This window comes from Pogona vitticeps, chromosome 4 (genome assembly GCF_051106095.1).
Source record: "Pogona vitticeps strain Pit_001003342236 chromosome 4, PviZW2.1, whole genome shotgun sequence".
Classification (NCBI taxonomy): domain Eukaryota; kingdom Metazoa; phylum Chordata; class Lepidosauria; order Squamata; family Agamidae; genus Pogona; species Pogona vitticeps.
In genome coordinates this window covers 171907739-171930732 of record NC_135786.1, presented here as the reverse complement: position 1 = coordinate 171930732, position 22994 = coordinate 171907739, and the positions used below count along the sequence as shown (strand labels likewise).

Here is a 22994-nt window from a genome sequence, read left to right as displayed (position 1 = left end):
ATTTATTTCTGCAGCCAGATGTGAGCTGACAGCCATCACTCAGAGTTTCCTTCCCCCACTGTTAGGAGGTCGGGAAAACAGTCACGTTTCCCATTTTACAGAATCCCCATCAACATTATTGAAGATGGATGTATCTTTAAAGCAAAGATTGATTGTGGATATCGGAGTTATGGTGTCATTTATCATGGTGAATATTATTTAGACTTGGATTGTACAAGGCTGTAACTTGAGACACAGCCAGGGGAGGGACAATCTGGAAACGAGGATCCATGAACTTTAATGGATGGATGCTTTTTCAAAGCTCCACTCACTATAGCATGATTTACTTTTCTTACAGAAAGGAAACAAGCATTTCAGTTTTAAAGGGCCAGCATGCCTTCTTGTCTCCTTTTGTGGGTCCTTCACAGAAACATCAAAGGCTTACAGCTGAGACACAAATAGAGTGATTGAATATGAATTTTACATGTATTCAATTAATCCTGCTTAAATATATCATCGGAAGAGACATTAAATGAGTTGCACTCAAGGCTTTTGTTTGCTTAGACCTTTGGTCACGTGACTGCTGAAGAGCTGAAGTGTATTGTGTATGAGATATCACGATCTGAAATTCTGGTAGCATTAAATATAAGATGATAACCAGGATGTCACATTATGAAAGCTTTCTATATCAAACTGAGTTTAAATCATAGCGTTGGACGTTGCTTGGAGTGTCCTACTAACATGAACAACTGACATAGCTCACAGTTATTCAGCAGTGCGATACATGTTTTGATACATAATAACGTGGCAGTCTAAACTGGTTTTTTTAAAACTTTGTTCCAGTTTTATTGAGATTATTTTTAGCATATAATAGAATATAATGTGCTCAGATTCACATTGCCTAAATGGAAGCCTGTGAGATTTTCTGACAAAGGGGCAGATTTGACACTTATATTAAGTACTTGATTTGATAGCGTCAGAGATGTGAAATATTTCCTTTTTTCTTTGTTTTTCAAATGACAACTTTAAGAACCCCACAGGCAATACTTCCTGTTTCTGGATACCATTATGTGATGTTATCTATATTTTGTTCACATTTTGAGGTGGAACTGAACAGTATGTGTGTGAAAGGACTGCAGTTAGTCTTACCAACTTATTGTAGATTGTGTTGCTATCCCACCGTGATCTTCATTGAGATCATAGGGATTCAGCACTATCCTTTTCCATGTGGTAATTTTTCTTTTTTTGTTGTACTTTTAACTTTGCTGGAAAGGATTGACTGAATTGTAAGATCTTAGCAGTTTTACAAACTGTGTGGCACAAACATGGATGACGAAGCAGAATGAGATTTCTGAAAGTAAGTGCGTCCTAATGAATGCAAAAGTATCCTTGGTACAGTAAGGCTGTATTTGGCTCAGGACAAGATCTTCCAAAATTGACCCTCACCAGAGAAATATTCTAAAACTGAGATCAAAGTTTTTTGTTTATTACATTTACATTTTCATTTTCTCCGTTGAGCTTAAGATGCACTGCACGGCTTTCCTCCTGTTTATCATGTCAAACTGAGAAAGAATGATTGGCCCAAGTCATCCAGTGAGTTTCATGACTCAGTGAGGACTAGAACCTTGATCTCCAAGTCCCAGCCCAACATTGTAACTGCTACGTAGATTAACTTCATAAGTGGTTGATGGCACAGAAACTCTCGATTTTATTCTTCAGATGACCCGCTTCTACTGATATAGTAGGAACACATCCATTAGCCAGCCTTTCCTAATTTATTATGATATGCTGTTCTTGAACTACATTTTTAAAAAACGTGCTGTTTTAATATGATTTGTTTTGTATTACGATTTGCGGTCTTTTAAAGGTTGGAGTTGAGGGAAATACTGTAAATGAATCCACAAATAAATAAACCTGTAGAAAGTTCCAGTATTTACCAGTACTGTACACAGACTAGTAGTGGACAGTCGTATATATCCCCACCTATCCTGCTTTGTTAGCCCAGTGTATGGTTAAGATAAATGAAAGATTTTATGAAAGCAGCCACTCTAGCATTTAAAATAGAAAAAATCCAAAAATTATGAGCCTGTGTTTTAGAATTCATTTGCAAAAATAAAGAAAGTCTGTTTTCTGGAACAGTAAGGAGAATTTACCTGAAAGTAAGTCAAACATTGTTTAGCATCAATTTATTTAAATCCTAACACTGTATTTTAACTAACTGTTTGTTTTAGGCTGTCTGGTCCTTTTAAACCTATCTATCGCTTTTGAATTTTCTTCGAGGAACATATTTCTCCAAATCAAGAAACATGCAACGTGTTTACAAACAGGAAACAGTTTATCAAATTCGTATTATCCCAGTGCCTGTAATGTCAACTAGGGGTCAAGTCATTACACTAAATTATAACCATTATTAATGCATATAGGCCTGTGTCATAAAGATTGCTGTTTTCTGACTAAAGGTTGTTTGGTGATGCTGAGATAAAATACACATTTTCTCATAGTGACTGTCAGTAGCTTCTGGTAGTCTGCCTTCTTCTGACAGTGGTGTATATTAATATGAGCACATCTTACAGAATAAGCTCTAAGCTTCAAGAACTGTAGAATAGTGTCTAATTGCAGCCACCACAACTGTGCTTCCATAAGGTAGCCAAATTTATCACTGCACATTACAGGATGCAGCAAATGCCATGAAAACCATTGTTTTTTAATTTTTTTCCCTGAGTGTCTGAATGAGGTGATTTATGGTAGTTATCCATCTTAAGGGTCATCTATCAACTTTTAGTTGCTAGGCAATCAAACTAGCAGCTGTTTGCTTTGAATCAAGCTGAAAAGTTGTCAGTCATCACATGCAGGTATGACCTTAGTGGTTAAAAGCATTGTCATGCAGCATTGGGGAAAAAAAAACTCCTTTCCTCCTATTCTCCCCTTCATGTTTTTATGCTGTAAGGATAAATAGAGCATAAAATGATTAACATTCTTTCTCTTCCAGAAAACAGCCATTCATGTCTGTTACGTATTCAGTATTGTTTCATTCATATTATCACTTTCTTACCCAAGAAGAATTGGTTTTGGAGACAATGATGTAAGAGAAAAAGGAGCGCAACCTTTCACCTAAATACTTAGGATGGCAATGCTGCCGTTCCAGTAACATAAACACACACACTTTTTTCAGATGCTGGCATAGATTTCAATGTGCTTTGAATATACTGACACAACTATTTAGCATTAAGGAAACAAGCAGTTGTATTCTGTCTCCATTCACTGGGAGTTAGATGCCTAGGTTTGGCCTCTCTAGTTAGCTTTGCTGAAATATAAGCAGTAAATGCTGCTGTATTGTAGTTGGTACCCAATAAACAGAATGATTCTGATGAAAGCACCTCTAGCTTGATAATATTTGGGCTCTTCAAACACTGCACTTCTGCTGCTACTGTTACTAGGATGCATTAATGTGGTGCTGTTAATGTACAAAGTGTTTTACGTTCTTTATCTGGTTTGCTCTCATTACAAGCAACCTTTGAGGGAAGTCTTCAACATCCCTGTTTTACAGAATAAGCACTGAGCCTGGGGAATGGTGACTTCATGCAGTGCCTTGTGAGGGCAGAGCATTTGTTATTCCTGGCCATGGCTTCAGAATTGTGAAAGAGGAAAGAGGGCAGAACAATCACTGTGGCTTCTTTACAGTGTCATTGGTACCCAGTTTTGTTTCTGCCTGGTCAGCTGTTGACATTCTCCCCAATAAAAAGATAAAAATCTTGGAGTCTAACTGTTTTGAAAATCTAAGTGACCTAGCCTGTCCTAGAAATATTATATGAGATTTGATGTAGAGGATTCTGGACAGCATTTGAAGAGAATTGATTTGCAGATGGCTTCAACAAGGAGGGCAGAACTGCGTTTGAATTATCTCTCAATGTTAGAATTCAGACCAATGTCACAAAAGTTCACATTTGTAAGCTCTAGTTAATCAGAAATGGCATCTATCCACGACGGTAATTTTGTACCCCCCTGGGGCTGTTGAAGAAGAACTACTGTAAGTTGTCAAAAGCTTTAGAGAGAGAAGAGAGAAAAGCTTTTAACCATGTACATTGTTTGTTTATGATGCTGTACTTTGGTATTTCTTGTGAGCTGTGTTGGGCACAGTCCACTTTGGAAGCTCAAAACTAAACACAGCTAAAATTAAAACAAGCTCAGCTAAAAATGAGGTTTCTTGACCATTAAGCTTTATGCACAGCCCTACATAAGCAAGCAATAAAAGTCTGGTCTGTAGAATACCAAATTCATTATTTTTATTTTTGTAAATGAACATATCAGAATGTTGCAGATGTGATTTACGTAGTTGTAAGAATGTTTTCAATAATTGCACTCTGTACAGTGTTAAATATTGTGAACATTCAGTGGATAGGTAGATGAGTATATTGATAATCTTATTGAGTAGAACACTAGTTTAGCAAATGAGACTGTTAAAAATGGTTCTAGTTCTGCACTTTCAGATAAGGACTGACTTATTTTGAGCTCCCCCTTTATAATAAAGTGAAAAGAAACTGTAACATTAAAAACATAACTTACTGTTCTTTGATACATACATGCAAGGCAGTGGGTGGCTGTTCTGTTTTAATAACTGATTATAACAAAATTCAGAATTGATAGATGAGTAATACATGTTCCCAGATGGAAAGGCAGACACCATTGCTGTATTGTTGTTTATTATCACATGAAAGTTGATAACTTTCTTTGTCTAGTCCTATATAGGTGTTTGCTAGATTGCGGATGGGAATACGACTCTAATGTCAGTAGACACTGGACATGAAGATCTATATAGGACTCTGCAACCAGGTTTAATTGTCTGTGGCTACAGAATGTCTGTGACTGGGAACTCTGAGAAAACAGGGTAGGGTTCTAGATCGTGATAGCTACGTAACTTGAGTTGAAGATCTGTATAAAATTTAATCTTTTTATATGTAATATTTTGGCATTTTAATGATAACAAAGGAAGGTATTGTGTCTTGGACATTATTTTTGGAACTAGCAATTGCTATGGATAATAGCCAGCTGCTAAATTTCAACACATAGTCACATTTACCCCTTAATAATGTATTGTAGATAGTAGGCAGATATCAGTGGAATCAGAGTTGTACCTTATATTCTTCCTGTTACAGAAATGGCACATGGAGAAATAACAACAGAAGCTCAGTAAAATTAAAAGTTAAAATGCACAGTAAAATAGACACACATTTATTTAGGCTTTGGAAAAGGTGGGGATCAGGCCTCAGAAAAGGAGACAGAGGCTCCCTTTATGAGGCATGAACAGTTTTTAGCTTCTTTGGTTTTTCTTTGGTAAAAAGGGTGCCCCTCCCTGTGCTTTAGATTGCATCAATATCAATTTAGAAGAAATTTCCAGTCCTAGTTCTGCACTTGGTTTCTTAACAGGAAGTACAAGAGAAACTAGAGGAAAGCGAGTAGGATATAGTATGGGAGACAAAGGAGATAGTACAAGTATTATGAATGTGTTGTTATTCTGATCTACGGCATATATGGGTATGGAACAAACAGGGTTAGAGTGCAGTGTATCACATGGTGTGGAGGGGATTAGATGCACTGAAGGAATATGTCTGATCTCTAAAAAGCACTGTGTAGCCATGCAAAGTAGACTGTGTGTTTTTAGATCTCAAAACAAAGTGACTCTACCAGGGTCCTTCCTTGATTGATCTATGCCAACACTGAGGAAGTTTCAGTACCTTTTTTCCTGACACAGAATAGGTTCACCCAGTGGATGTTAACTCTTCGTTGTTTGTCTGCAGTAATATGAAAGTTGGTTGCTTATTAGTGTGGATGTTTCTGTAGCAGGCGCACACTGAGGTTGCTGAGGTCATCATGTTTTCAGCTGTGCAGGAGTTAGGTGGACAGAGCAGTGACAATCTGTACAGTACGTAGGATTTTCTTTTACGCTTGCAAAAGTGTATTTGTTGCTCCCTGTTGCCCTCCTGACATAGAAGACTGTTTGTGTGCTTTCTTTCTCAGTATATTCCAAGGAAAAGAACATAAACAGAAGTAATTAATTTGGTAAATACAGAAATGTTAATGTCTTGGTGACTCCCACTCTTAGCAGCTGCAGTCTCAAGTGTGATAACTAGTGTTCCCAAGAGTAATGGAAGGGGAGTTGGTAACCAGGGATTTGATGCTGCTTAGTTTGTAACATTCTGTCACTGACACAGATTTTCAGTGCCATGAGTATTTTCCTAGCAGCCTCTTCAGAGCTTTCTTAGATCCCAACTTCTGATTGTCACTTTATTGCTTGCAGGAGGCAAGGTTTTAGAAAAACAAAACAAAAGCAGAAGTTTGACCAAAATGCTGCCTCAGCTGACATGGAGTTTTCTTTCATTATTTCAAAAGGAGGTAGTTAGTCAAAAGTACAAAGCATATAGAACTCCATTCATTCATTCGTTCATTCATTCGTTCGTTCGTTCGTTCGTTCGTTCGTTCGTTCGTTCGTTCGTTCGTTCGTTCGTTCGTTCGTTCGTTCATACAGACAGACAGACAGACAGACAGACAGACAGACAGACAGACAGATAGATAGATAGATAGATAGATACTCTGTCATGATGGTTTAGTGCAGTTTCCAGTGATTACATTAATGTCAGTTTGTGTCTTCAAGGGATCAAGGTCAAAGGGCAGTCAAGAATCTGAGGGTGGACAGAAAAATATAGCATTTTTGGTAACCTGTTTGAAGCAGCCTCTGGGTGCAGTGTTCAAAGTGCAGTACTGCACCCAAAACTCTGCTCAAGGCCTGGGTTCAATCCCAGGTAGCCAGCTCAAGGTTCACTCAGCCTTCCATCCTTCCACGGTCACTACAGTGAATGCCCAGCTTGCAGTGGGGGACAATGTATAGCCTGCATAATTAAATTGTTAACTCCCCAAAGAGTGATTTAAGTGCTGTGGGGTGGTATATAAGCAGCACGTTTTAAGCTATTTGAGTAAAATAAAAATGAATAGGAAGCTATGTTCCTTCACTGCTGCTCTGCTCTATTCATCTACTTAATGCTAGTACTACTTCTCCTGCTGCTGATGCTCCTCCACTTCTCCTTGATCACACCTTCTGATGAGTCAAAGGTACTCCCAAGCCAATAATAGTCATTTAGTTGAATTCTCAAGCCATTTCCAACAATTTAATGCCATCATAATTGATTGGACAGGCCTTTCTGGCTGTTTGGACATGATAAATATATATAACTTCATTAATTTTTCCGTAGATCCCTTGATGTGAGCACAGAAGTAATTTACAAAGCAATTTTTCTATTGGCTCCTTCGTGGAGTTGTGTTTTACTTAACAGATCTGGCATTTTCCCTTTCAAGGTAGGAGAAAAGACAAAAGAGATAGTCTAGTCTTGAAGGTCTGTTCAGGATTATCGGAGTACTTGCCAGGAATTGGATGAGGTAGATGAGAAGCACATGAGACTAGCAAAGAAGTGAATTACAAGTGGATCTTCTTTAGCAACTAAGAAAGGATTGTGCATGCATGCAAAAGATCTTTCTACAGTGGAGTCTCTACTTAAGAACGTCCGTACTTAAGAACAATCCAACTTAAGAACAGCTCCATTTGCTAAATTTTGCTTCTACTTGAGAACAGAAATCCAAGATAAGAACAGGAAAAAAAACCTTTCCTGCTCTTTTTTTAACCTTAGGTCATCTTAGGTTAAAAAAAATTCTCCCCCTAGTGGTAGAGTATGTATTAACCAGCTTTGCATTAGTTCCTATGGGAACTAATGCTTCAATGTACGAACGCACCTCTACATAACAAAAAAACAGCCAGAACGGATTAATTGGTTTTCAGTCCATTCCTATGGGAAATTTTGCTTCAACTTAAGAACGTTTCAACTTAAGAACACCATTCCAAAACGGATTAAGTTCTTAAGTAGAGGTTCCACTGTAGTTTCTATGGATGGAAAAGAGCAGATACGGATTAAATGGTTTTCAATGCATTCCTATGGGAAATGCAGATTCAACATAAGAACTTTTCAACTTGAGAACCACCTTCCAATATGGATTAAGTACTTAAGTAGAGACCCCACTGTATTCAGTAATGTCTAGGAGATGTTAGACTTAGATTATGAAGAGCTGTTACTACTGGCTAACTTCAAAGAAGTGACACCTGTGTGAAGGGAAGTGGCAAAGAGATAGTCGAAATTGTGGTTTTGAAGAGACACAGATATAGAAATAAATGTTGGTTGGCCTAAGGCAAAACATTGTCTTGGGGTGCAGGGTCTCTCTCTGGGAATCTGATGTAGCAGTACTTGTTGCTTCCATTTACAGCCTGTTCGCATATTTGTAAATAAATAAAACTGGAGATGTCCATTTCCTTTGCCAGAGATGCATTGTTCCCTTTTGACTAAAGGGAAACTGTGCTCTTCCAGACGTAGACAATTTCAGGAGCCCTGGTTCATTGTGCTCCTATGGCTGATAGCCACATGGAAAGAGTATTAATTTGTTATAATCAAAGTAGGTAAGCAGGATCAGTATAAGACATGTAGGGTGAACTGAGTCTGAAGCACTAAAATATGCAGTCGCTGGTGCAGCTTCTTTAGATATTAATTTCCTCACATTTTCCAGTATAGTATTACAGTGATTAGGAAAAACTTCCTCTTCGATACAGTCTGTGAATAAGTGTCTTCGATGCACTGTTTACTTAGATTTGAGATTCTGTTCCCACAGGAAATAGTTTCTCAGTACAGTATTAGCATGCCTTCTTATTGATAAAGTTTGCTTTTAATTCATCCTGCCTGGTTATTGCACTGTGCACCACAACTTTTTTTTTGTATGAATGATCAATGTATTGCATGAACTTTTGATTGGCTGTCTCAAACATATAGTGTATCTATGGGATATTTAACTTCAATAGGTAACACTTCTGTTACCTCAGAGAGTTCAAGAAGTTGTGCATATGTTAGTAGGCACTGTTTATTTCGGTAAGTGCAGTGTGTTTAGTCTGGTTGGGAAGGGGCATTTAGGCCTCATATTTTGCTGGATATTTTAATGGTTGTTACACCTGTTCCTCCAACTCTTGTAACATAGGACATGAGAAAGCAGTAAAACACTTTATTAGTAGTAGTTGTAAACTATAATCAATTTATTGAGTGGCAGAGCACAAGTTGCTTAAATCTCAAATGGTTATCAGGGAGCAGTCCTATATTCAATCAACAGAACTAAACTGTCACTTGCATCTTGCAATTTTTTGTGTTAACATTTGTTGAGTAAAGTGTCCTGTATCAGTGTGCTTGATTGCTAGTGGTAATTCCACTGCTTTTCTGCTGCCACTTGAGTATAATCACTCCAGGCAACTTCACAACCCTTGTGCCAGGCACAATTACTGAAACTAAATTATTAGAGAACTAATAATACTGCTAGTTCAGTAACACCTTACAGGTATTTGGCACCACTGTGATGGTAGTAGTCACTCCGAATGTTCTTACAATTGAAAAGCAGAATTCAAGTGCTTTGAATTGTAAATAGATGCAACAGTGGGATAGACACTACTTTCAGATAATATTAGGCTAAAATTATTTTTTATTAATTTTTCTATTAAGCCTTGCAGAATTAAAATATGTGTACATTGTAATGAAATCCTTGGCCAGGTTCTGATTAATTATGATTACTTTATATTTATTTATTTATTAGATTTATATACCAGCCATCTAGAATGTGTCTACTCTGGGTGGTTTACATATAACATAAAAATAACGTGGACAGAGTGCCTGAAGAACTTTGGATAGAGGCTCGTAACATTGTACAGGAGGCAGCAACAAAAACCATCCCAAAGAAAAGGAAATGCAAGAAAGCAAACTGGCTGTCCAACGTGGACTTACAAATAGCAGAGAAGAGAAGGGAAACAAAATGCAAGGGAGATAGGGAAAGTTACAGGAAAATGGATGCAGACCTCCAAAGAATAGCAAGGAGAGAAAAGAGGGCCTTCTTAAATGAACAATGCAAAGAAATAGAGGAAAATAATAGAAAAGGAAAAACCAGAGATCTGTTCAGGAAAATCGGAGATATTAAAGGAACATTTTGTGCAAAGATGAACATGATAAAGGACAAAAATAGTAGGGACCTCACAGAATCAGAAGGCATCAAAGAAGAGGTGGCAAGAATAAACAGAGGAATTATACCAGAAATATTTGGATATCCCGGACAACCCAGATAGTGTGCTTTCTGACCTTGAGCCAGACATCCTGGAGAGTGAAGTCAAGTGGGCCTTAGAAAGCTTGTCTAACAACAAGGCCAGTGGAGGTGATGGCATTCCAGTGGAACTATTCAAAATCTTAAAAGATGACGCTGTTAAAGTGCTACATTCAGTATGCCAACAAATTTGGAAAACTCAACAGTGGCCAGAGGACTGGAAAAGATCAGTCTATATCCCAATCCCAAAGAAGGGCAGTGCAAAAGAATGCTCCAACTGCCGTACAATCGCACTCATTTCCCACACTGTCAAGGTTATGCTTAAAATCCTCCAAGGTAGGCTTTAGCAGTATAGTATGTGGACCGAGAACCCCCAGAAGTACAAGCTGGATTTCGAAGGGGCAGAGGAACTAGAGAACAAATTGCTAACATGCGCTGGATTATGGAGAAAGCCAGAGAGTTCCAGAAAAACATCTACTTCTGCTTCATTGACTATGCAAAAGCCTTTGACTGTGTGGACCACAGCAAACTATGGCAAGTCCTCAAAGAAATGGGAGTGCCTGACCACCTTATCTATCTCCTGAGAAACATATACGTGGGACAGGAAGGAACAGTTAGAACAGGATATGGAACAACTGATTGGTTCAAAACCGGGAAAGGAGTATGACAAGGCTGTATATTGTCCCCCTGCTTATTTAACTTATATGCAGAATACATCATGCGAAAGGCTGGACTGGAGGAATCCCAAGCTGGAATCAAGACTGCCAGAAGAAATATCAACAACCTCCGATATGCGGATGATATCACGCTGATGGCAGAAAGTGAGGAGGAATTAAGGAACCTTGTAATGAGGGTGAAAGAGGAGAGTGCAAAAAATGGTCTGAAGCTCAACATCAAAAAAACTAAGATCATGGCCATTGGTCCCATCACCTCCTGGGAAATAGAAGGGGAAGAGATGGAGGCAGTAACAGATTTCACTTTCTTGGGCTCCATGATCACTGCAGATGGAGACAGCAGCCACGAAATTAAAAGACGCCTGCTTCTTGGGAGGAAAGCAATGACAAACCTCAACAGCATCTTAAAAAGCAGAGACATTCATTACCTTGCCGACAAAAGTCCGAATAGTCAAAGCTATGGTTTTTCCTGCAGTGATGTACGGAAGTGAGAGCTGGATCATAAAAAAAGCTGACCGCCGAAGAATTGATGCTTTTGAATTGTGGTGCTGGAGGAGGCTCTTGAGAGTCCCCTGGACTGCAAGGAGAACAAACTTATCCATTCTAAAGGAAATCAAGCCTGAGTGCTCACTGGATGGACAGATCCTGAAGCTGAGGCTCCAATACTTTGGCCATCTCATGAGAAGAGAAGACTCCCTGGAAAAAACGCTGATTTTGGGAAAGTGTGAAGGCAGGAGGAGAAGGGGATGACAGAGGATGAGATGGCTGGACAGTGTCATTGAAGCAACCAACATGAATTTGACCCAACTCCAGGAGGCAGTGGAAGACAGGAGGTCCTGGCATGCTCTGGTCCATGGGTTCATAAAGAGTCAGACACGACTAAACGACTAAACAACAACAACAACAACGTAGAATCCAAGTTAATCACAGAGTCCAAGATGGGGAAAGGACGAGAAGAAGAAGAAAAAGAAAGAGAGAAAAAGGGAAATAGACTAGGTAATAGCTGTAGGGAAGGCCTGCCTATATAGCCATGTCTTCAGGTTAATCTTGAAGGTCCTCAGCAAGGGAGCCAAGCCTCTCTACAGGTAGGTTGTTCCATAGGTGAGGGGCCACTGCCAAGAAGGCATGGTTTTAGTCTTTCCGTGCCGGACCTTTCTTGGTGTTAGGCCCCTTAGCTGTCCAGCCTGACTGGAATGGGTGATACGGGTAGAACTGGGCAGAAGAAGGCACTCTGCCAGCTATCAAGGACCTAAACCGTTAAGGGCTTTATACCTGATGGTTAGTTAACACCTTGAAATCAATGCAAAAGTGAATAAGTAGCCAGTGTAAGGCAGCCAGGGTGGGGGAATTATGGTGAAATCTTTTCACCGCTGTTAATACCCTGGCTGTCGTGTTCTGGACCATCTGGAGCTTCCGCATCAGTCTCAAAGGAAGCACCATGTAGAGAGCGTTACAGTAGTCTATTCCTGAGACTATGAGCACATGAACCAGCGTGGTGAGCACCCCTGTGTCTAGATAGGGACACAGTTGGGTGATCTGCCAAAGATGTAAGTGAGCAGATCGAACCATGGATGCTACCTGGGCCTCCATGGTAAGCGCTGGGTCAAGATGGACGCCCAGACTGTGAACCTAATTCTTTGTGGTGAGAGTCACCCCCTAAAAAGAGAGGGAGTTCCCCAAACCACTGACATCGGGGCCACCTACCCACAGGACCTCCGTCTTGTCCGGGTTCAACCGTAATCCATTTGACTGCATCCATTGCAAAACAACCTGCAGGCATCCACTGCAGATGGAAAAAAGGAGATATAGAGCTGAGTGTCATCAGCATATTGGTGACATGAAGCTCCACATTCCTGGATGACTCCCACCCAACGGCCTCATATAGATGTTAAACAGTATTGGGGAGATGATCGAGCCCTGCGGCACCTCACAATTGAGGGCCCACGGGGCCAGTACATTCTCCCCAAGCTGAAATCTCTGGGGACAGCTCTCCAAGAAGAATCGGAGCCAAGCAAGAGCAAGGCCACCAATCCGCAACTCGGAGAGCCTCTCCAGGAGGATACCGTGGTTGGCGGTATCAAAGATGGCTGAGATATCAAGGAGGACGAGCAAGGACATTTTCCCATCAGCCTCCCTAAGTAGGTCATCCAGCAGGGTGACTAATACTGTTTCCATGCCTGAAGCCCAACTGAAATGGATCCGGGGCATTGGTTTCATCCAAGAAAGCCTGGAGCTGGTTGGCCACCACCCTCTCAACTATCTTGCTAAGGAAAGAAACATTGGCGATGGGCCTATAATTGTCAATGTTGTTCGCCGCCAAGCTCAGCTTCTTCCTAATGGGTCTAATGAGCGTTTCCTCTCAGGAAGAAACCCATTTCTTATTTCAGTGGCCCATTCAGTTATCACCGGCCTGGCAGCTTTGATTAGCCAGGCTGGGCAAGGGAGGAGGAGGTGGCTCAGTAGCAATCAAGGACCTTGTCCACCTCTGCGGACATCACAGGTTGAAACTGAGTAATTCTCAACGGACAAGGTGCTGCGCTGGATGTCTCAGCTCGATTCACTGTTTTTAAAAAGGATGCGAGATCCGGGCAGATGGTCTCCACTTTTGATTTTTAAAAAATGCTGCAAATTGGTCACAAGAAATGCTAGATGGAGGCCAATTGTTGTGGCCAATTCCGGATAGGTCGTGTACTAGGCTGGTTTGTGGAAGCCATTGAAGTCCACAAACACCAGCAGAACTTCAACAGAATAGAGGAAAGTTTGAAACTCAACAAAACTTGGCTCCCAGCATTGAAAAAATACAGCATACAAAAGGTCAACGAACTCTACCGAGCCACAAGGACTGGTGATCACTACACACAAAAGACCAGCTAACGACACCCATGAATCACAGTGATAGATAATCTCTCCTCCTTATCACAACAACTCACAACAAAAACACACTGATCACCATAATCACCCATCTCCCAAAAAGGACAAAAGCTGATCTCACAGCCATAAATACTCAACTCCCAAACAAACTGCACCAGAGCACAGAGTGCTGTCCTCTGAAGATGCCGGCCACAGAGACTGGCGAAATGTTAGGAAGAATAACCTTCAGAACATGGCCTAAGAGCCCAAAAAACCCACATCAACCATTAAATGCAACTAGGTTTGTAGGAGTGAGTGTTAACTTTTACAGAACCTGCAAACCTCATTAATCTGCAAGTATCTTAAAGCAAATTATTTCTTTTTAAAAACATACTTTCAAAATGAAAAATTTCATTGTGGACACTGCTTGTCAGAAACCACAAAACCAGGAAAATGCCAATATCTCCATGTAGGGTAATTGCCCTTAAAAACACTTTTTAAAAAGGTGGATGTATAAATGCTATATACTGGTCTACATCTGCATTCCTGTCATTAATAATCCCATGTGCCTAGATGAGCCTTTAGGAGATTTGCCCTCGTATGAAATTTGTCTAATGCTTTGGAGGAAAAATATTTTGTAGGACAGAAGCTCAGTAGAGCAGCTTGCAAGGCCCTCTGTAAAAGAGTGTGATGAAACCACCGCAAGGGAGCAGGATTAATAATAGCTACATGCTGTTCAGAGTGAAAGGTAGAAAAAAGGAAGTTTTACTTTTAGCATCTCCATTGACAGCTATGCAATGCAGTTGTCAGTTTACCAGCAGTAACTTCCACTGAATTCAAGGAGGCTTACTCTGATAACTGAGCACAACAGCACATAAGAGTCATATTGTACACAGAGATATTGTCTTCTGTTTCTCCTGTAGCAGATTGTTTATCTTCACAATCTGATAACAGTGATCTGCAGATGTAAAACAAGAGGTTTCTGCCCTGTTTGTTGTTTCTTGGTCGTTAAAGAAAACCTTAAACCATGGTTGGGGAGCCATTGTGGAAGAAGAGGGCTTAAAAGGCATTGGCCTGATCCTACAAGACAGTTTGCAGGTTAATAACTACATTTGGCCTTTGTTTTTTAAAAATTGATTTTAATCTGTTCTTTTACAATATACTGACTGAAATCCAATAGTAAGTTGCAACTAGAGTAGGCCTGTTGAATCAGTATAATTTACAGAGGAGTTGACTCACCAAATCCCCACTCATTTGGTGAGCTTACTTTAATAGTGACTTAATGCTGGATTTCACCCATTATATTGTACATCACTTTGGGGGCCCTGCTTAACTGAAAAGTAATTTAAGAACACTTTAAAATGACTGCTGCTATTAATCATAATATGTGCCTCAAAGGAAAATAAAGGTTTGGGGCAGAATCCTACTGAGAATCAGAGAGCACAACACTCCACAGGCATAGGTGCACTGCATTCAGTTGCACCAGTCACTTTGTTTAAAGCAACAGGGTTCCACATACTCAAGGGGGTAGCGAATACCCTCTTGTGCAAGCACTAAGAAAAAAAATTGCAATCCTTTGAGCATGCCTAAAGTATTTATATGAATTATAATCATACTCCTTAGCTCTCTTCTTCAGGTGTGAGAAAGACCTGGCTTTCGTATTAGTTGCTTCATTGAGTGCCAGGATTGATTTAGCCAATCTGGCTGCCTACATGGGTGTTCCCTTCTTCACCCACCACTCTGTGTGCATCTGTCCCAGAGTGGCAAGCAACTGCCCCAGACAGGAGTGTACTGTCCTTTGGTCAAGGTTGTAGTAAAGCTGTGCTTTGCTGCTAGCAACTCCAAACAAGGTCAAGGTCCACTTATATGAGAATGTTAACTCCACCTCACCTTCCATTTGCCCTGCTCTGTGTACCAAAGTCCAAGAGTCTTCATCGGTATCTATGTTTTTTTATTTGCATCTACTAGGGCACCTTTAATGTGTCTCTTTTTTTCTCTTACTTCTTATTCTGTTGGTTTAAATGTCTTCCTTGTTCTCTTTCTTGTGTCTCACCCTTCTTTAGTCAGATCAGAATCCTTTTTTTTTTAAAAAAAGGGTCTCGATTAAATCATGGAGCCTTCTCCTTTTTCTCCATTTTCCAGCATACAATGGGTTCAAAGTTTTCACCATGACTAGGGAGATTGCCATCAGTGGGACTCACACACAACCACTGATGCCCTCACAGCTCAAAACCGACCCTGCTGAAGCCATAAGATGATTTCTTTTCTTTCCTGCTTGCTAGCTCATTCACAGATTTACCTGGTGGCAGTTGTCATATTAGAGACAACTGCCAGTACTGTGAAGTAGCTACTCTTGAGAATAGGAGGAGCAGGGACAACTACAAAGTGGCAATAGATGGTGAAGTTGGCTGGAAAGATATCAGGAGAATTCACCGGGCCACCTGAGTCCAGGGAAAATATCTCAGTATGCTATGTGCTGGTGCGGGACCTCACAACACAACCAAGTTCATTGCCATAATCCATATGTTTCCCAGCAATGGCTCACCATCAGTGACTGTTTATTTACTGTATATAAAGTTCTCTGAGTAGCCTGAGACCAAAACATAAAACCAATTAAATTATAGAATAAAATATAAAACCTTAAAACTGTAAAATATGAGAACTAGCCAAGCAACCAGTAAATAAAAACATTGAAACTGATAGGCATGGGCAACGTGAGTTTTAAAAAAAGGTTTTTGGTAATTAGAATAATGCTGAAAAAGGCCACACAGAAGATTGTGGAAAGGACACTGTGGAAGCCAAGAACAGCATATTTTGAGATGAGGTGCCATTACCTCAAAGACCCTCCCTCTTGGTTATCTGCCTCACTTGCTAGATGGTGGTCACTGATATAAAAAAGGCATCAAATGAAACTTTATTGTATAATTGAAGTAATCCTGGATTTGGTAGATCGGCACATACAGTTTCTAGTAAATACTTTTGATGTGCAGAGGGATCCTGGTTGTTTTATTTTGTTATATAAAATCTTGAACACAGGAATAAGGAAATAAAAGCTCTTTGCTCCCAATGCTAGTAAAAACTTCAGATAGTGCATAAACTGTTGTTTCTTTTGGAAAAAGAGAAGGCCAGCTTTTCTGTGAAAACACTAAACTGGTTTAATTGAAAGAACAATTTGATTTGCTACTGTAGAAGCTGGTATTGTAAAACAGCTTGGAATGCTAACACATTTTTTTTTACTTTGTTCTTCCAAACCAAGGATTTAATAGTGGCAGGTGAACTTGTGAAGACTGCTCTCAAATATACAGAGACAATAACAGTCCTGTTGGTAGAACTTTGTCAATATTTTTTTGCCGTGAGCCAGGAAAACATTCAAAATAATAGGATGTTAAAGTCCTACTCAAAAATGTAGCAGATAAGCAAAGGGGAATTTATTTCAAGATTGGGACTGCAGTACTTTGGTAAACTGCATGCTTTCTCAATTCTTAGTCTTCCTTCTGTTGCAGCATCAGCCAACAAGACATTTGAGAGAATGCCTGAAGGCATGTTTCCTGATTCCTTTAAGTGTACATAACGCCAGCAATGTTTTCCTTCTAAACAGAAGCACTGCCAAATATTAAAGCCAAACTTTAGCTTACTATTCTCTGAAAGCTAGTGGAAGTTACCTCTGTATTTTAATTATCAATTTATATATAACTTATATATGCAAGTTTGCAGTTCAAATATTTGCTTGTTCTTCTGACAGTTTGTGATGCAGGTAACATATGATAACGAACTCCTTACAGTTATTATTAAAGAATAAGAATAATAGCTTGCTGTCAAGTCAATTCCAACTTATGGTGACTCTTTTCAAGGTTTTCTAGGTAGAGAAAGAGAATATTCAGAAGTGGTTTATCATTCCCTTCTCCTGCAGGGCACCCTGGGATTGGGCAGCTTGACCAAAGCCACACAGGCTGGTTCACAGATTTAAAAATGACTTTAACAGATCTACTTAATTTTAAACACCAACCCAGCAACGTAGACAAAGACAAAAATGGCAAAAGCATGCATTTTTATGCAATGAAAAAATAGCTTTCTCTAATTAGGGCTGTAATTAGAGTTGAGCTGAATTGTGGAAATGAAATTTATGAAGATTTTCATGCCAGGCTTTTGCAAGTGTATGAAAGTGTTATGTCTGCTGGGATTCATACCACAATGTTAGCCTGATGTCTTGCTGTGCTGGACAGCAGCATTGGGACCACCAGAGCAAGGTAAAACAGGGCACACTGTTCTGGATGCTCATTTGAGTATACTATTTATTGAGAGCAAATGTTGTTTATTCTCGCTGCCCAAGACCCTGCTGGATTTGCAGAGCAGAAGTGGAGAACAACAGAAGGAAGCCAGTGTATTTTGCTTGCTCTCTCTCCCCTGCTTCCTCTGATGAGGACAATGGTTGTGTGCCCTATCATGTGACATATGTAGTGTACCAAAAAAAAAAAAAACCCTGCAACTAATTTTCAGGGTTTTGCACATTGTCATTGGTTTATAGAAGCTGACAGGAGTTTTAGCAAGCTAGTGCTCATCAAAAAGGACTAGCATTCGACTATGCATCAAGAATTTTAAAGCGGCCTTCCTATTTTATTTACAAATAAAAGGGAAATTGACTTTGAGGGAGATAACTGATGCTTTTATGTCGGAAGAAAAGCCAGTTTTTAATGGAATGTGTCTGTAAAATGTTGACAGCTGCCTGTCTCCATGTAGATTTTTTTTGAAGAATAAAAATAAAACTAATGATACCTTTATGGAAAGTTAGGATGAACCAGAAAGTTACAACATGGTCAGCAAGATCTGGAGGACTCTTCTCTTGCTGGATGTTTATTAAACAAAAATGGCACAACAAAAGGAGGGGTTTCTTGAGGCAGCTCTATTTTGAGCTGTGTGGTCCAATTTGAGGCATGTAGAAAAATGTCATTTCAGTACAATAGACATGTTTTGTTCCAATCTGATGAGATTGCATATTTGAGATGGGAGCTTAGTATGTACAGGGTGTATGTGCTCTTGTCTTTGATCCTGGCACAACTAGAGCTATATAGGGGCTTCAGAGTGAAGACGATCTATTTTTCAAATTGTATACAATGTAGGTTTCACTCGTGTTGCATTACAGCAGTGACATCAGCAGATTAAATATGTGGTCCTTGATAGCAATGTGCAGACCATGGTACCAAAATTATTTGGGTATTTTTTGAACATTTAAAGTTAGAAAAATCTGAATGGTTTTTAAAAGAGTAGTTTATACATCCTCTTTCTCTATACAGTGGTGCCTCACAAGACGAGCACTTTGTTTTATTTATTTATTTATTTATTGGACTTATATACCGCCCCATAGCGCTACAAGCACTCTCCGGGCGGTTTACAATTTAATTATACAGGCTACACATTGCCCCCCCCAGCAAGCTGGGTACTCATTTTACCGACCTCGGAAGGATGGAAGGCTGAGTCAACCTTGAACCGGCTACCTGGGATTTGAACCCCAGGTCGTGAGCAGTTTTAGCTGCAGTACAGCGTTTTAACCACTGCGCCACAACGAAATCGCATAACGATGAAGTTTTTGCGATCGCAAAATGATGTTTCCTATGGGGTTTTTTCACTTTGCGATGATTGGTTCCCTGCTTCACTAACTGATTATCGCAAAATGACGATTTCCGCACAGCTGATCGGCGGTTTCAAAATGGCCACCAGGTAAAAAAAATGGCCGCCCGCTGTTTTCTGGGACGGAGTCCTTGCTGCGTGGGCAGCGAAAATGGCCACGCTATGGGGGATCTTCGCTGGACGGTGCGTTTCAAGCCCATAGGAATGCATTAATCGGGTTTTAATGCGTTTGTATGGGCTTTTAAAAATCTCTTTATGATGTTTTTATCCTACAGTGATTTCGCTGGAACGAATTAACATCGTAATGTGAGGCACTATAGTTTTCCCTCAGTTCTCCAAGTAAGCACAGAAAGATGTTAATGTTCATCTCAGACAAAAGAGACTGTACCAAGCAAATTTCCAGGATAGGATTTGGTAATACCAGGTCCATAGCACAGACCCCAATCCAGCCCAAAGGAATCTCGTCTTCACATGCCATGGAGCTGGTCTTTACAAGCTGGGAAAGTCCCCCCCCCACCCATTTCCCCCAAAGTTTTGTACTTTGTCCACTCTCATTCCTTATTGGCCTGGATCATATAATGAAGGAGAAATAAGGAGTAACAGCAAGCGTATGAAGTGAGGAATATTTCTAAGAAACATGGAAAGAAACACAAAATAGTTGAAGGTAGAGCTTTTAGAGCTACCTGTTCAAAAACACTATCTCAGAATGGTTAATGATTTATGGCAACTTCTTAGAATCATAGAATGATGGAGTTGGCATGGACCTGTTAGGCCATTGAGTCCAACCCCTGCTCAATGCAGAAATCCAGGCCAATATCGGACAGACGGTTGTCAATTTTGTTTAATGCTTCCAGTGTTGAAATGCTCACCATCTCCTGAGGCAATTTATTTCATTGTTGTACAACTCTCAACTGTTAAGAAGTTTTTTCTGACATTCAGCCTAAATCTTGCTTTCTGTAGTTTGAGCCCATTGTCACATGTCCTACATGTGATCACTGAGAGCAGCTCCTGCCTCTCCTCTGTATGACCACCTTCCAAGTATTTGAAAGTGCCATCACATCTCCCCTCTGTCTTCTTTTTTTCAACGCTAATCATGTCCAGTTCTTTCCATCTTTCCTTCACAGGGCTTGCTTTCCAGTCCTCTGAACAGCCTTGTTGCCCTCTTGTGAACATATTCCAGTTTGGCAGCATCCTTCTTAAAGTGTGCTGTCTCAAACGGGACACATTACTCAAGATGAGGCCTAGCAAGTGCCAAATAGAGGGAAACTTCATGAGATTTGGAGACTATACTTCTTTTAATGCATCCTAAAATCTTATTTGCCTTTTTTCGTAACTACATTGCACTGTTGGTTCATATTCAGTGTGTGATCTACAACCATTCCAAGATTCCTCTTGCTCATAGTATTACTGAACCAAGTATCCCCCATTTTATGTGTTTGTGGTTTTCCGCCTAGGTATAAAACTTTCCTTTTACCTCTGGTTGTGGTCATACCAACAAAATGTTTTCCAGTTCTCCTCCTTTGATTTTGCGATTTAAATTTGTGGTCACATGACCACACAGTCATTAGCACATCATTTATTGTGCCTCACTAGAAGATGTTAATCCGTTCCATTGAAATCGCTGTCTTGTGAAAACATTGTCTAGCGAAAAGTGTTTCCCCATTGGAATGCATTGAAACCCGTTTAATGCGTTCCAATGGGGGAAATAGTCATCATTCAGTGAAAATTGCCCATAGGGAAGCCATTTTGCGAAGCGCTGATCAGCTGTTTAAATCGCTGTCTTGTGAAGCATTGGTCCCAAAAACACCCATTTTGCGAAGATCGCCCGTAGGGAAGCCATTTTGCGAAGCTGCCAATCAGCTGTAAAAAGTGTTGCCTTGTGAAAAAATGGTCTACGAAGCACAGACCAAATCCAGTGAAATCCCCCATAGGAAAAACTGTTTTGCGAATCGCTATAGCGATCGCAAAAAGTCAATGTCTAGCGAAAAAAACGTTTTGTGGGGTAATCGTCTTGCGAGGTACCACTGTACCTTGCAAGCATGCTAACTGTAGATCATTTTTCACTTGGCCAGAGTCTTCTACTTTTCGTTGCAGCTCTTTAAAAAAATGTGGTGTTGTGGCATGTGTGAATGATCTTATTGCAATGTTTTTGAACTACTCTCACAGTGCATGTACTTTTAAAGTGCATTTGATTTTTTTAAAAAATTCCACGGCGTTTGTGTTGATGCATCGGTTAACTTCTATCAAACAGTCTGAACAAGAAGCTCTAGACCCCCTACTGAATTGGAAGAAAATGACTTGGTAACCTAAAAATACATTGGGACACACATCCTGGAATAAACGTCACGTGACCTGAACAGAACAGGAGCACAATTAAAAGTCGCGTAACCACAGGGGGACATTTTGCATGACCTCTATTAAATTTAATTCTGCTTGAACCTATCAAGATCTTTTTGATTTTTGTTTCTGTTTTCCATGGTATTAGCTATTCCATTCCATTTTGTGTCATCTGCAGATTTGATAAGCAGTCCCAGTCCCTGCACACTCCATCCAAGTCATTAATAAAAATATTGAAGAGTACCAGGCAAGGACTGATCCTTGTGGTACTGTACTTGTTACTTCCTCCCAGTTTGAGAAGGAGCCATTGATAAACACTCTGAGTATGATTCTGTTGCCAAATGTGTGCTCACCTGATAGTTGTTCTATCCAGCCCACACCTAATTAAATTGCTAATTAGAATATTGTGGGGTACTTTGTCAAAGGTTTTGTTGAAGATGAGATATATTATGTCTACCGCATTCCCATTGTCTGCTTGGGAGATTACCTGATCAAAAATTATAAGATTTGTTTGGCAGGATTTGTTCTTGACAAATCAGTGTTGGCTTCTGGTTATTATTGCATTGTTTCCAAGGTGTTTTCAGAGTGATCACTTTATGGTGATCACTTTATGCTCCAGAATTTTCCCTGAGATTCATGTCAGGCTGATGGTCTATAGCTCCCAGGTTCCTCCTTTTTGCCCATTTTTAAGATAGGGAGTTTTCTTTGTTGTCATTTCCCCATTCCTGATGAGTAGCTTAGCTATTCTTATTTATCCTCCTCCTCCTCCTTCCACTCCAGGTTAAGTCAAACTCATCCTTTTCTCTTCAACTTATTGCTTTTGCTTGTGTGCGGTTTTTTTCCTTGTGCACAAGAAAGTTTTGATTTGTACAGGAGCCCACCTGTGACAATTTTCCTCTTCATTTTAGTGAAGACAGAATTTAATGTATTTATTTATTCAATATGTATCCCACTCCCATTCATGTAGAGGCACTACTCTGGGTGTCTTTCTCTTGTACATATATAACTTCTCCCCCTTTTAAACTTAATGATGGAAAGGAAGAGTATCAGAAAACGTCATATACATGGTGGTACTGAGAGAGGTCTGAAATGGGCACTTCCATCTCTCTGTGTTTAATTATTCTATGGAATCTCAGCTATCCTAAAGAAACATTTTATTTTATCTTACAAGTAAAAACATACAACTTCTAAGCTGTGTTGAAATCTGCATTTTCAACCCTTCTTCTGATAAATACTTCTCAACAGCTAATGACTGAATTGTGAGAAGGATTTCAACTTTAGTAATGCCCTTTTTTAATGCAGAGATCATTGTGGAGAGATCTGCCTAGTCTCATTTTTCTTCACTTCACTGAAAAATGATCAGTG

The 22994-nt window shown here is 39.9% G+C and overlaps 1 protein-coding gene across 2 annotated transcripts in view; it reads left to right on the top strand.

Annotated features, from left to right (window-relative positions):
- The window catches only part of TSHZ1 (teashirt zinc finger homeobox 1), a 99877-nt gene that overhangs the window by 24760 nt on the left and 52123 nt on the right, over nucleotides 1-22994 (top strand). The gene's annotated exons all lie outside the window — the stretch shown is intronic.